A 12,417-nucleotide genomic window follows, 5' to 3' on the forward strand; every position below is an offset into this window, starting at 1 on the left:
GAGGAAGAAGCCATTTCTCAAATTGGAACGCCTTTCAGAAGCACGTCCACGTGAAAGGGATCTACGAAGGGTTCAGACGGCAAACTTTCCGAAAAAAAAAAATTTGTTGTGTTGGCAAGTTTAGGGCTAGTAGGGCTAGGTTGGTTTGGCCACCATGAAAAATTAGGTCTTGGGCTAATAACAAATGGGGCCTAGAGCCTTGGGCTGGTCCAGGGATAGGCTCCATCGCCTAAGGTTTAGCCTAGACCGGCCAGAGTTAGCATAGGGCTGGAGCTTTTTTTTTTTATAAAGTGTACTAGCAAAATGCCCGTGCTCTACACGTGATTTTTAGACAAATGTTACATATAAAAAACTAGAACTAAAAAAATAATAGAAGTCTATAAAAATTCAAATATTATGTCTCGCAAAATGAGTTACGAAGAAAACCCTCAAAAAGAATGCGAAAATTCTTTTTGGATGATTGTTTGTGGGGAACAAGTTCAGTGCATAAGGGTACTATTGACCTCTAATTTTAAGTGTACAGATTTCTTTTCCTTTATAGATGTTGTCCATTGTATCAAGACCCAAAAATAATGCATATTAGAATGCAAAGTTATATCCATAAATATTTGATTACAATGTCTATTGTTTTAAGGGCAAGCTTTCTATATTTCAAATAATCTATTGTTTTATGGGCAAGCTTTTTATGTCTTCCCAACAGCATAAAACTTATATATTTCCTCTTATCCAAAATGGAGGGCTAAGATTGCTCCAATCACAATGTCACATCTCTATACTATTTTATTTTTAATTTTTTTTCTATAAACTATTTTGACACCAAATTTTGGATGTCGAATCATCTATTAAACTCGTACTAACAAAAAATATAAAAAAAATATTTTCAATAAAATAAAATGACCAAAATACTCTTGAAAGATTAAAGGGGTATTTTGATCATTATATTTTATCGAAAAATTATTTCTAACATTTTTTATAGGTGCACCCCAATAAGAGGATGGCACGTACCAAATTTCATATTCATACAATTTGTATAAAAAAAACTAAAAAAAATACTTTTAGACGTCGGATATAAGATCAAAAGGTGAGTGGCTCTCTTGATCAGAATTGGGCAGCTAGATGGTAGAGGAAGTATAATTCTTCTATACTGTAAGGAAAGCATAGAAACCTTTCCCTTGTCTTAATTCTATGTTCTAACTTTCCCTTTCAATCATACTTGATACGATTTTGTTAAGATCGTTCATGTATTTGAACCAATGGTTTAAAAAATGGATCGGTGACCCGGATCGGGCTTCCAAAAAACCGATCCGGATCGGCGAATCGGCGATCCGGATCTGGAATCGGGTGAATCGGTCAGAATAAAGCTTAAAAAAAATTCGAAAAAATTATTAAAATTCATTATAAATATTGTTTTTTAGGAATTCAATAAAAAATGAGGGTACTCCATTAAGAATTTTCATGTTTTTGAATGAATATGCGAATATTGATATGTTCTTTCCCTGCATGAACCGCCATTCAGTATTTAATTTACAGTATTTCGTGCTCATCCCTACACTGTTGCTATTGGGACTCGATATGTGAATAATATGGCTGGGATAGGGTGGCCTCAGAATCATCATCTCTCTCGTTTTCTCTTTGAATAATATGGATTAAAAAAAAAAAAAAACAAATTTTCAAAAAAATCGATCATGGATTAAAAAAAAAATCACAAATTTTCAAAAAATTCTATCATGGATTACAAAAAAAAATTCGATCATGGATTAAACAAAAAAAATCACAAATTTTCAAAAAATTCAATCATGGATTACATAAAATTCGATCATGGATTACATAAAATTCGATCATGGATTACATAAAATTCGATCATGGATTACAAAAAAAAACAAACAAAAAAAACAAACAAAAAAAAACAAAAAATTCAATCGTGGATTACAAAAAAAGAAAAAAATAGTTCGATCATGGATTACAAAAAATTCAATCATGATTTACAAAAAACTCTATCATGGGTTACAAAAAAAGCAAAAAACAAAAAATTCAATCATGGATTACAAAAAAAAAAACAAACATTTCGATCATGGATTACAAAAAAAAAACAAACATTTCGATCATGTATTACAAAACATTCGATCATGGATTACAAAAAATTCTATCATGGGTTACAAAAAAATAAAAAAAAAACAAAAAAATCGATCATGGATTACAAGAAAAGAAAACAAACATTTCGCTCATAGATTACAAAAAATTCTATTATGGGTTACAAAAAACCAAAAAATTCGATCATGGATTACAAAAAAACAAAAACAATTCGATCATGGATTACAAAAAAATCGATCAAGTATTACAACAAAAAAAAAAACCGTACGGAATCGCCGATTCACTGTTCGGACTCGCCGATTCCGTACAGTGAATCGGCGATTCACTGTACAGAATCGTCCGGTTCTCTTTAGAACCGGACGATTTCCGATTTTTTGAGCGATCTGGTCCCTTTTCACGATTTCCGAGTCGAACCGGGCGAGTCCGGTTCGACTCGGTGTTTTTTAAAACGCTGATTTGAACACAACGTTCTTTTCGTACATGCGACATGACTTTTTTTACCCTAAACACAATGAAGTCATATTTCATTTGAAATTTAAGAAAGTGAAGTGGTATTCTATGAATTTACTGCTTGCTTATTTTGTTCAATGTAATACATTAAGATCAATGAAAATGTGCAATTTCTTGTGTTATTATAATTTTTATATTTTTATATAAAAGTGAATATTAGTAGTAAATCAATTTAATAAGACTTTCTACAGTATAGTTAAACGGCTATATTTTCTACATAAATTTGTAATAAATAAATAAGAAAAATATTTTACTTTTCAGCATTTGAGTGTTGGGGGGCATTTTTGAAGAAAAATAGAAACAATTGATGTAGTTATAAAAGCCCAGGAAAATCAGGCCAAGTGGATGATAGAATACTGAATCGGGCCCACCAAATTGAGAAATTGGGACCCACATGGAACCATATGGCCTATGGTGGGATCCACATGGGACCACATGGCCCATGGTGGGGTCCACATGGGACCACATGACCCATGGTAGGGTCCACATGGCCCACATGCTAGCATAAACCACATGGCCCGCATGCCCTTACAAAGCCCACATGGCCCGTAATGATCATATTTTTAACCGCTTTTCAACAGCCATATTTCTAACGGTCATATTCCCAACAGCTATATTTCCAACAGCCATATTCCCAACGGCTATGCTCCCAATGGGTACATTCCCAACAATCATATTTCCAATGGCCATATTCTCAGAGCGACTATATTTCTATCCGCTATACTCTCAATGATCATATTTGGAAGGCTTATGAATAGGGGCTAGCTACCCAATGGAAAGACAGAGTGAAGAGCCATAGGGTGAAGGGTGCAAAGTAGAGGGTGTAGAGCAACTGAGGGCATGATGCATAGCAAGAGAGTGCAAAGCAAGCAAAGAAAAGCGAGAGAGATCAAAAACTCATTTCTCTCGAAAGATCACTAAAGGAAGGTTCAGATTTTTGCAGTCAATAGTCGCACGGCATGACCTAGGCTCGACTTACACTCTCGCCTGCTCATATTCAAATCAAAATTTTGCTTCAACTAGTATCAAAGTGATCCAGGTTCTATCTTGCCCATACTCTGAAATTTATTTTTCTCACTCTAGTGAAATTCCTTAAATTGTCACAAAACAAAAACAGAGAAAAAGAGAGAAAGAGAGAGAGCCAAAAATTCTGGTCTATGTACTATGGTTGCTCTGGGAAGTAAGGTCCTTCAGCCATTGAAGGTTAACCTCGTCAGGTGCAATACCATTGTCCACCCTAAAGAGCAGGGGCATCTCGGATATCCTATAAATGGGAGGTCTAAGAGAGTCTGGTTATAACAGACTCAGGAGCAAGCATCCCCACCTTTACTTGTTTTATTTTAAGCAATAAATGATTGTCGTTTTAGCTTAAGGCCTCTAATTACCTGGGTTATGGAGTCACCAACACTCGAGCACCTTTTAAAGCACTTAGTAATGGAACTATAAGAGCAATCATTTGTAGACAAAAGAGCATTATATGAATACTAATATAGATGAAATCACAATTGTCAGATCTCCATCATATGGTTCAGAATGCATATCACTTTATGAATTTTAATATTTTTTTCTAGAAATTGGACCATAATGAAATTTTATACCTGCATATTAAACAATAAGGTACAAAATTAAAAAATATAAAAAAATTATTTCCCAAAATATGAAATTACTGAAATACCTATGAAAAATGATGGGGGTAATTTGGTGATTTTAAATTATTGAAATTAATTATTATTTTATATATATTTATATGGTGCTCAATAGTGTTAAGTATATACACCCAAAATTTTATCTTAATCAGATTTATAGAAAAAAATTTAAAATTAAAATAGTGACATATATTTTGAATCACTCAATGAAGATCTGACGGTTACGATTTCACCTATATTACTATTCATTATAGCTGCCCAATTATTGTAAGGTTTACTCTTAACCTTTACTATCATGTCAAGTAAATATGATAAATTACATCACAAAATTTTGCTCGTTAAAATGTTATAAACAGCATATTAAAAAAAAAAAAAAAGTATAGAGAGAGTCAAATAAGCCTAATAACTTCGAAACCTTTTAAGGGAAAGATTGGATCTACCATCGGCATGGCACAAGAATCCATATTGATCCATATTCTTCGACTCCCCTCGGATGAAGAAAGAAATTTGTCTGCCCACCTAGCAGCCCGAGACTTAACAAAGTCAATATCTGAACTCAAATGTTTCCTGGCATAGCTTTGTTATCTTTCATACTCATCTTTTTTTTTTTTTTTCTATATTTTCAAAGTCAAGTAACAAAGTAAGAAAAAGATATAAAGACAATCTTATCTAGTTTAAAGTAAAAAAAACGATATTTGTAAAATTAAACAATGTAAAATTTGACTAAATTTAAAGTCCTTCATAATTTCATAATTATCGTGAATGAGATGTTTAAAATCTAAAAGTAATAATTTTGTAATTTGGTTCAAAAATATAAATTAAGAATTATGTTTATGTTATTTTTTTAAAATAACTTGATTCTTAATTATAATATTTGTCAATATCCAAAAAATTAAGTCAAAATAATATATATTTGTTTTATCTAATTTTCAGATATTAAAAATCTGAAAGTAAGATTGTGTTAATTGTTATTTATGATATTTTTTAAAAAATAAACTTATTTTTTATTTCATATTTTCGATGTAAAAATAATTTAACATGTTAATTTCTAAATTTGATAAATTGGACTCCATTTTCACCCATTACTCTTTGAAATATATATATATATATATATATATATATATATATATGGTATTATTCCTCCATTTTTATTTTTTAATCTAGTTTTTACCTTTTCTGTAAATAAATATGGTAATCCGACAATAAATTTTTCTTTCCAATGATCATGATGGCTATCTTCTCTGCTTAATAGTCTGGAAAAGAAAACAGCTTTGTACCATTTATAATGGGATATGGTTGGACATCTTAAATTAGATAACAAATCTTCAGATCGGGCTTCAAGTAAGGCTGTACTCCCCACAAAATGAAGTGTGATGGTGTAAATGAGAGTATTAATAGCATCACTTTTTCTTGATTATTTTCATTTTTAACAGTCCATTGGCGAGTATTATTCAAAATTTGTTGTTTTGTATTTTCAGGTAAGTGGAAATCCCACCAACCTCGAAGCCATCCTGTGAAACCACAAACGATGGCTTTGGCGACCTCTTGATCATGGTTGCCTACCATTTTGCACGCAGAGGCATACATGGTCATATGTTTCATAGTGTCTAATATTTGTTGTTCAGATAATCCATCTATATTCCAATTTACTATTGATCTTCCTGAATAGGAAATATTCTAGGCTACCAAATCTTCTTCGAATTGTATATCAACAGGGGTAGGTTTATGATGATAGGGCCTAGCTGTTAAAGGTTTCCATGATTTTCCATATACTATTCTTTGAATATTATTATCTTGTTCATGACTATTTTCCGTAAAGGCTTCTTCCATATTTTCTATTGTGTTAGCATTATGGGTGTCTCTTCTTGTAAGTAGATGATTCAGGGATTTCTGTAGAAATTTTCTCTTTTCTTTTGTCCTGAATGTTTAAAGTTTTCTCTTTAATTTCTAATTTAGATAATTTTGATATTAATTGATCCATTAGGGTTTTATTATCTTCTCCAAAATTAAATTTTTCTTTATCAAGTGATGGAGGTGGTTTAAATAAAACATTTGTGGTTTCTTTTATAGGTACAGGTCTTAACATATTTTCAATTCTGGATGCTTGTCTTCCTAAAGATTGCATATATAAATTTGTATAGTTATTTTGTTCTATTACATGTGGAATTAATTCAGCTTTATGTATTATTTATCCTGTAGTCATTTTATATGGCGTAGCCTTTGTTTCTAATTTTAATTTTGGTTTTGATCCTTTTATAATAATACTTTTTTCAGGAGGGTGAATACTTGTCATTGTATTTCCTTCAGTTGTTTCATATGAAGCATATTGATTTTGTATTGTATTTATTTCAAAATTAGGAATATGTATTTTTCTTTCTCTACATATTTCTTTTAACCAGACAAAAAATCCTTTGTTATATCGTTCTCTTTTTCGTGCCTTATTGTACTTTATATGAAATAATTCTACTAATCTAGGTTGAAAATGTTTTTTACACCAAGTTCTTATTTCCTTATTTTCTTCAGATAAGTAATCCTTTTCTATAAATTCTTTGCTAAGTCTTTTTTCTTCTGTTAGAGTTAAGACTTGAAAATCCATTTCTGAGTCCATTATTTTTGGTTCAGATTTTTGTATGGACCTATATTGTGGGATGATAATATTTTCTCTTGTTCTATATAGACTTTCTAAGTTTGGATTTATAGAAGAAGTAGAACTTCTTGGTAATTCTATTATAGGTTTTGTAGATGATTTTATTTCAGAATCATCTTTACTGTTATTTCTTCTATTGTTGGTGAATTGGATTTCTATTTTACCATTAGGATTTTCTAATATTCTTTCTGGAATATTATTTATTCTTGGGGCTAGGTACTGATATTTTCATTGTAGATTGACCATGATTCTGGTAGAGTAATTTCTGACCATTCTATGGTTTTTTGTATAATAGTATTAGATTTTTCAATATTGGTTTGGAAAAGTATTGTTTTTCCTCTTGTATCATGTTGTAAAACATTAGGGCATAATGTGGTCATAACTTTGTAATATATTCTATATACTATGGCTAAATTCTGAGATCCTGGGATCATATCGAACCCTTGGGCTTTCAGGTTTAGGGTTAATACCTTAAGGATATTTGGATCTTTTAATGATATAGAATAATTTGGGAAGCAATTAAAGTATACTGGACCATTACATAAACTAGATTCTATCATGCCTAATAAGGAATCATTAAACTTATTATGTCTAGTATCTCTTAAACATACTAATATTGAATTATTAAGTCCTAACTTGGTTAATCGTTTAATAGCTACTTGTATTAAACCTATATGAAGGTAATTGTAACTTTTATCATTATGAGATTGTATTATTTTATTACTTAATAGCTGAAAATCTTCCTGGGTACTTGTTACTGATAAAGTTTGTTCTACGGTTTTTATAGCATATCCTACTTTGAAGTTAAAAGATCCTTTCTTATATATATCACTTATAGGGACTTTAGGTATATTCCAGTTCTGTATTTGGTTTTCAATACTATCTATTACTATCTCTTCTTTATTTTTTATCTTTAGAATATTACTAGTTTGGGGTAATGCTTTATTTGATAGATTCCTAATAAAATTCTCTATTATTAGGTTGTGGATGAGTGTTCTTAGCTATCTCTTACGTCCTTTTGACCTCAGCGGCTCTCCTGGCCTTAACGGTCTTTTGACTGGATGCTTTCTAACCTCAACTCTCGGACGAACTTTCTCTAATGAAGAAATTTAATTAGGTTTCTCTCTCCTAAAGTATTACTCTTAGTAGTAATATTTTTTGGATATTATTTAAAGAAGACTATGGTTTGGCTCTTATACCAATTCTAACCAAGATCTACCAATCTACCATTAATCTACCAATCTACCCTTAATTCTAACCATAAAACAAGTCTAACCTATTTAATAAAGATTCTATACTATCAGTCTTAGATAACCGAAATAGAGACTTAATACTATGATAATAATGAGAGATACAGGAGTAATATCAATAGTAATCCATGTATTACAAGTAGTTTGATATATCTTTATGCTACATACAACACGTATTATCATAACAACTGTAAACTGTTACAAACTTGAAGCAAACTGAAGCAAACTTGCTACAGACTGAAGTAAACTTGAAAACAAACTGTTACAGACTCAAACTTTAACTAAGCAAATTTGAAATTAACAAACTGTTACAGACTCAAACTTTAACTAAGCAAACTTGAAAATAACAAACTGTTACAGACTCAAACTTTAACTAAGCAAACTTGAAAATAACAAACTGTCAGAAATAGCAAAATTGATGTGACCCAAAGCAAAGCTGATGTGACCTAAAGCAAAACTGATGTGATCCAAAGCAAAGCTGATGTGACCTAAAGCAAAGCTGATGTGACCTAAAGCAAAAGCAAAATAGATGTGACCCAGATATGACCCAAATAAAGATGCTCGAGCCACCGACAAAGCCACCTGTCATCAGAAATTCCACCTGTCTCCACAAAAGATGCTCCAACCATCCCATCAACCGGTCTTTTACAACTAAATCAAGATTCTCGAAGATAAGGATGAATGATCTTCTACAACCATGACTAACCACATGGCACCCACATACATCTCTTACTTCTCTATAAATAGGGGAGGAAGAGAAACATTCAGTACACCTCTCCTCTCAGAGAACAACCTCGCTTCTCATCTCTTCCCATTTCTCTTCTCTTTAAACCATCTATGTGTGACTGTAACGTGAAAGCTTTACCAGATTATTACCCAGACGAGTGGAAACTATTATGTAGTTACTGTATCTGCACACTGTAAGTTTTGTTTTATGAGTCGCTTTGATTTTTATGGCTGATAAGTTTGAGTCCGTAACAGTTTGTTATTTTCAAGTTTACTTAGTTAACGTTTGAGACTGTAACAGTTTGTTATTTTCAGGTTTGCTTAGTTAAAGTTTGAGTCTGTAACAGTTTGTTATTTTCAAGTTTGCGTAGTTAAAGTTTGAGTCTGTAACAGTTTGTTATTTTCAAGTTTGCTTAGTTAAAGTTTGAGTCTGTAACAGTTTGTTATTTTCAAGTTTGCTTAGTTAAAGTTTGAGTCTCTAACAGTTTGTTTTCAAGTTTACTTCAGTCTGTAACAAGTTTGCTTCAGTTTGCTTCAAGTTTTTAACAGTTTACAGTTGTTATGATATTACGTGTTGTATGTAGCATAAAGATATATCAAACTACTTGTAATACATGGATTACTATTGATATTACTCCTGTATCTCTCATTATTATCATAGTATTAAGTCTCTATTTCAGTTATCTAAGACAGATAGTATAGAATTTTTATTAAATAAGTTAGACCATTTTTATGGTTAGAATTAAGGGTAGATTGGTAGCTTAATGGTAGATTGGTAGATCTTGGTTAGAATTGGTATAAGAGCCAAACCATAGTCTTCTTTAAATAATATCCAAAAAATATTACTACTAAGAGTAATACTTTAGGAGAGAGAAACCTAATTAAATTCCTTCATTAGATAAAGTTGGTCCGAGAGTTGAGGTTAGAAAGCATCCAGTCAAAAGACCGTTAAGGCCAGGAGAGCCGCTGAGGTCAAAAGGACGTAAGAGATAGCTAAGAACACTCATCCGCAACCTAATAATGGAGAATTTTATTAGGAATCGATCAAATAAAGCATTACCACAAACTAGTAATATTCTAAGGATAAAAAATAAAGAAGAGATAGTAATAGATAGTATTGAAAACCAAATACAGAACTGGAATATACCTAAAGTCCCTATAAGTGATATATATAAGAAAGGATCTTTTAACTTCAAAGTAGGAGATGCTATAAAAACCGTAGAACAAACTTTATCAGTAACAAGTACCCAGGAAGATTTTCAGCTATTAAGTAATAAAATAATACAATCTCATAATGATAAAAGTTACAATTACCTTTATATAGGTTTAATATAAGTAGCTATTAAACCATTAACCAGGTTAGGACTTAATAATTCAATATTAGTATGTTTAAGAGACACTAGACATAATAAGTTTAATGATTCTTTATTAGGCATAGTAGAATCTAGTTTATGTAATGGTCCAATATACTTTAATTGCTTCCCAAATTATTCTATATCATTAAAAGATCCAAATATCCTTAAGGTATTAACCCTAAACCTGAAAACCCAAGGGTTCGATATGATCCCAGGATCTCAGAATTTAGCCATAGTATATAGAATATATTACAAAATTATGACCACATTATGCCCTAATGTTTTACAACATGATACAAGAGGAAAAACAATGCTTTTCCAAACCAATATTGAAAAATCTAATACTATTTTACCAAAAACCATAGAATGGTCAGAAATTACTCTACCAGAATCATGGTCAATCTACAATGAAAATCATCAGTACCAAGCCCCAAGAATAAATAATATTCCACAAAGAATATTAGAAAATCCTAATGGTAAAATAGAAATCCAATTTACCAACAATAGAAGAAATAACAGTAAAGATGATTCTGAAATAAAATCATCTACAAAACCTATAATAGAATTACCAAGAAGTTCTACTTCTTCTATAAATCCAAACTTAGAAAGTCTATACAGAACAAGAGAAAATATTATCATCCCACATTATAGATCCATACAAAAATCTGAACCAGAAATAACTGACTCAGAAATGGATTTTCAAGTCTTAACTCTAACGGAAGAAAAAAGACTTAGCAAACAATTTATATAACATGATTACTTATCTGAAGAAAATAAGGAAATAAGAAGTTGGTATAAAAAACATTTTCAACCTAGATTAGTAGAATTATTTCATATAAAGTACAATAAGGCACGAAAAAGAGAACGATATAACAAATGATTTTTTGTCTGGTTAAAAGAAATATGTAGAGAAAGAAAAATACATATTCCTAATTTTGAAATAAATACAATACAAAGTCAATATGCTTCATATGAAACAACTGAAGGAAATACAATGACAAGTATTCACCCTCCTTAAAAAAGTATTAATATAAAAGGATCAAAACCAGAATTAAAATTAGAAACAAAGGCTACACCATATAAAATGACTATAGGAGAAATAATACATAAAGCTGAATTAATTCCACATGTCCTAGAACAAAATAACTATACAAATTTATATATGCAATCTTTAGGAAGACAAGCATCCAGAATTGAAAATATGTTTAGACCTGTACCTATAAAAGAAACCACAAATGTTTTATTTAAACCACCTCCATCTCTTGATTAAGAAAAATTTAATTTTGGAGAAGATAATAAAACCCTAATGGATCAATTAATATCAAAATTATCTAAATTAGAAATTAAAGAGAAAACTTTAAACATTCAGGACAAAGGAAAAGAGAAAATTTCCACAGAAATCCCTAAATCATCTACATTAACCTTACAAGAAGGGACACCCATAATTGCTAAGAAGCCTTTACGGAAAATAGTCATGAACAAGATAATAATAATATTCAAAGAATAGTATATGGAAAATCATGGAAACCTTTAACCGCTAGGCCCTATCATCATAGACCTACCCCTGTTGTTATACAATTCGAAGAAGATTTGGTAGCCCAGAATATTTCCTATTCAGGAAGATCAATAGTAAATTGGAATATAGATGGATTATCAGAACAACAAATATTAGACACTATGAAACATATGACCATGTATGCCTCTGCGTGCAAAATGATAGGCAACCATGATCAAGAGGTCGCCAAAGCCATTGTTTGTGGTTTCACAGGATGGCTTCGAGGTTGGTGGGATTTCTACTTACCTGAAAATACAAAACAACAAATTTTGAATAATACTCGCCAATGGACTGTTAAAAATGAAAATAATCAAGACGTCCTATATTCCGAAAGTGATACTGTTAATACTCTCATTTACACCATCACACTTCATTTTGTGGGAGTACAGCCTCACTTGAAGCCCGATCTGAAGATTTGTTATCTAATTTAAGATGTCCAACCCTATCCCATTATAAATGGTACAAAGATGTTTTTTTTTCCAGACTATTAAGCAGACAAGATAGCCAGCAGGATCATTGGAAAGAAAAATTTATTGCTGGATTACCATATTTATTTGCAGAAAAGGTAAAAACTAGATTAAAAAATAAAAATGGAGGAATAATACCATATTCTTTTCATACATTAGAAGAATTATCT

The sequence above is a fragment of the Amborella trichopoda genome, chromosome 2, assembly GCF_054954075.1.
Source record: "Amborella trichopoda isolate Santa Cruz 75 chromosome 2, AtrichopodaSantaCruz75HAP2 v2.0, whole genome shotgun sequence".
Taxonomy (NCBI): domain Eukaryota; kingdom Viridiplantae; phylum Streptophyta; class Magnoliopsida; order Amborellales; family Amborellaceae; genus Amborella; species Amborella trichopoda.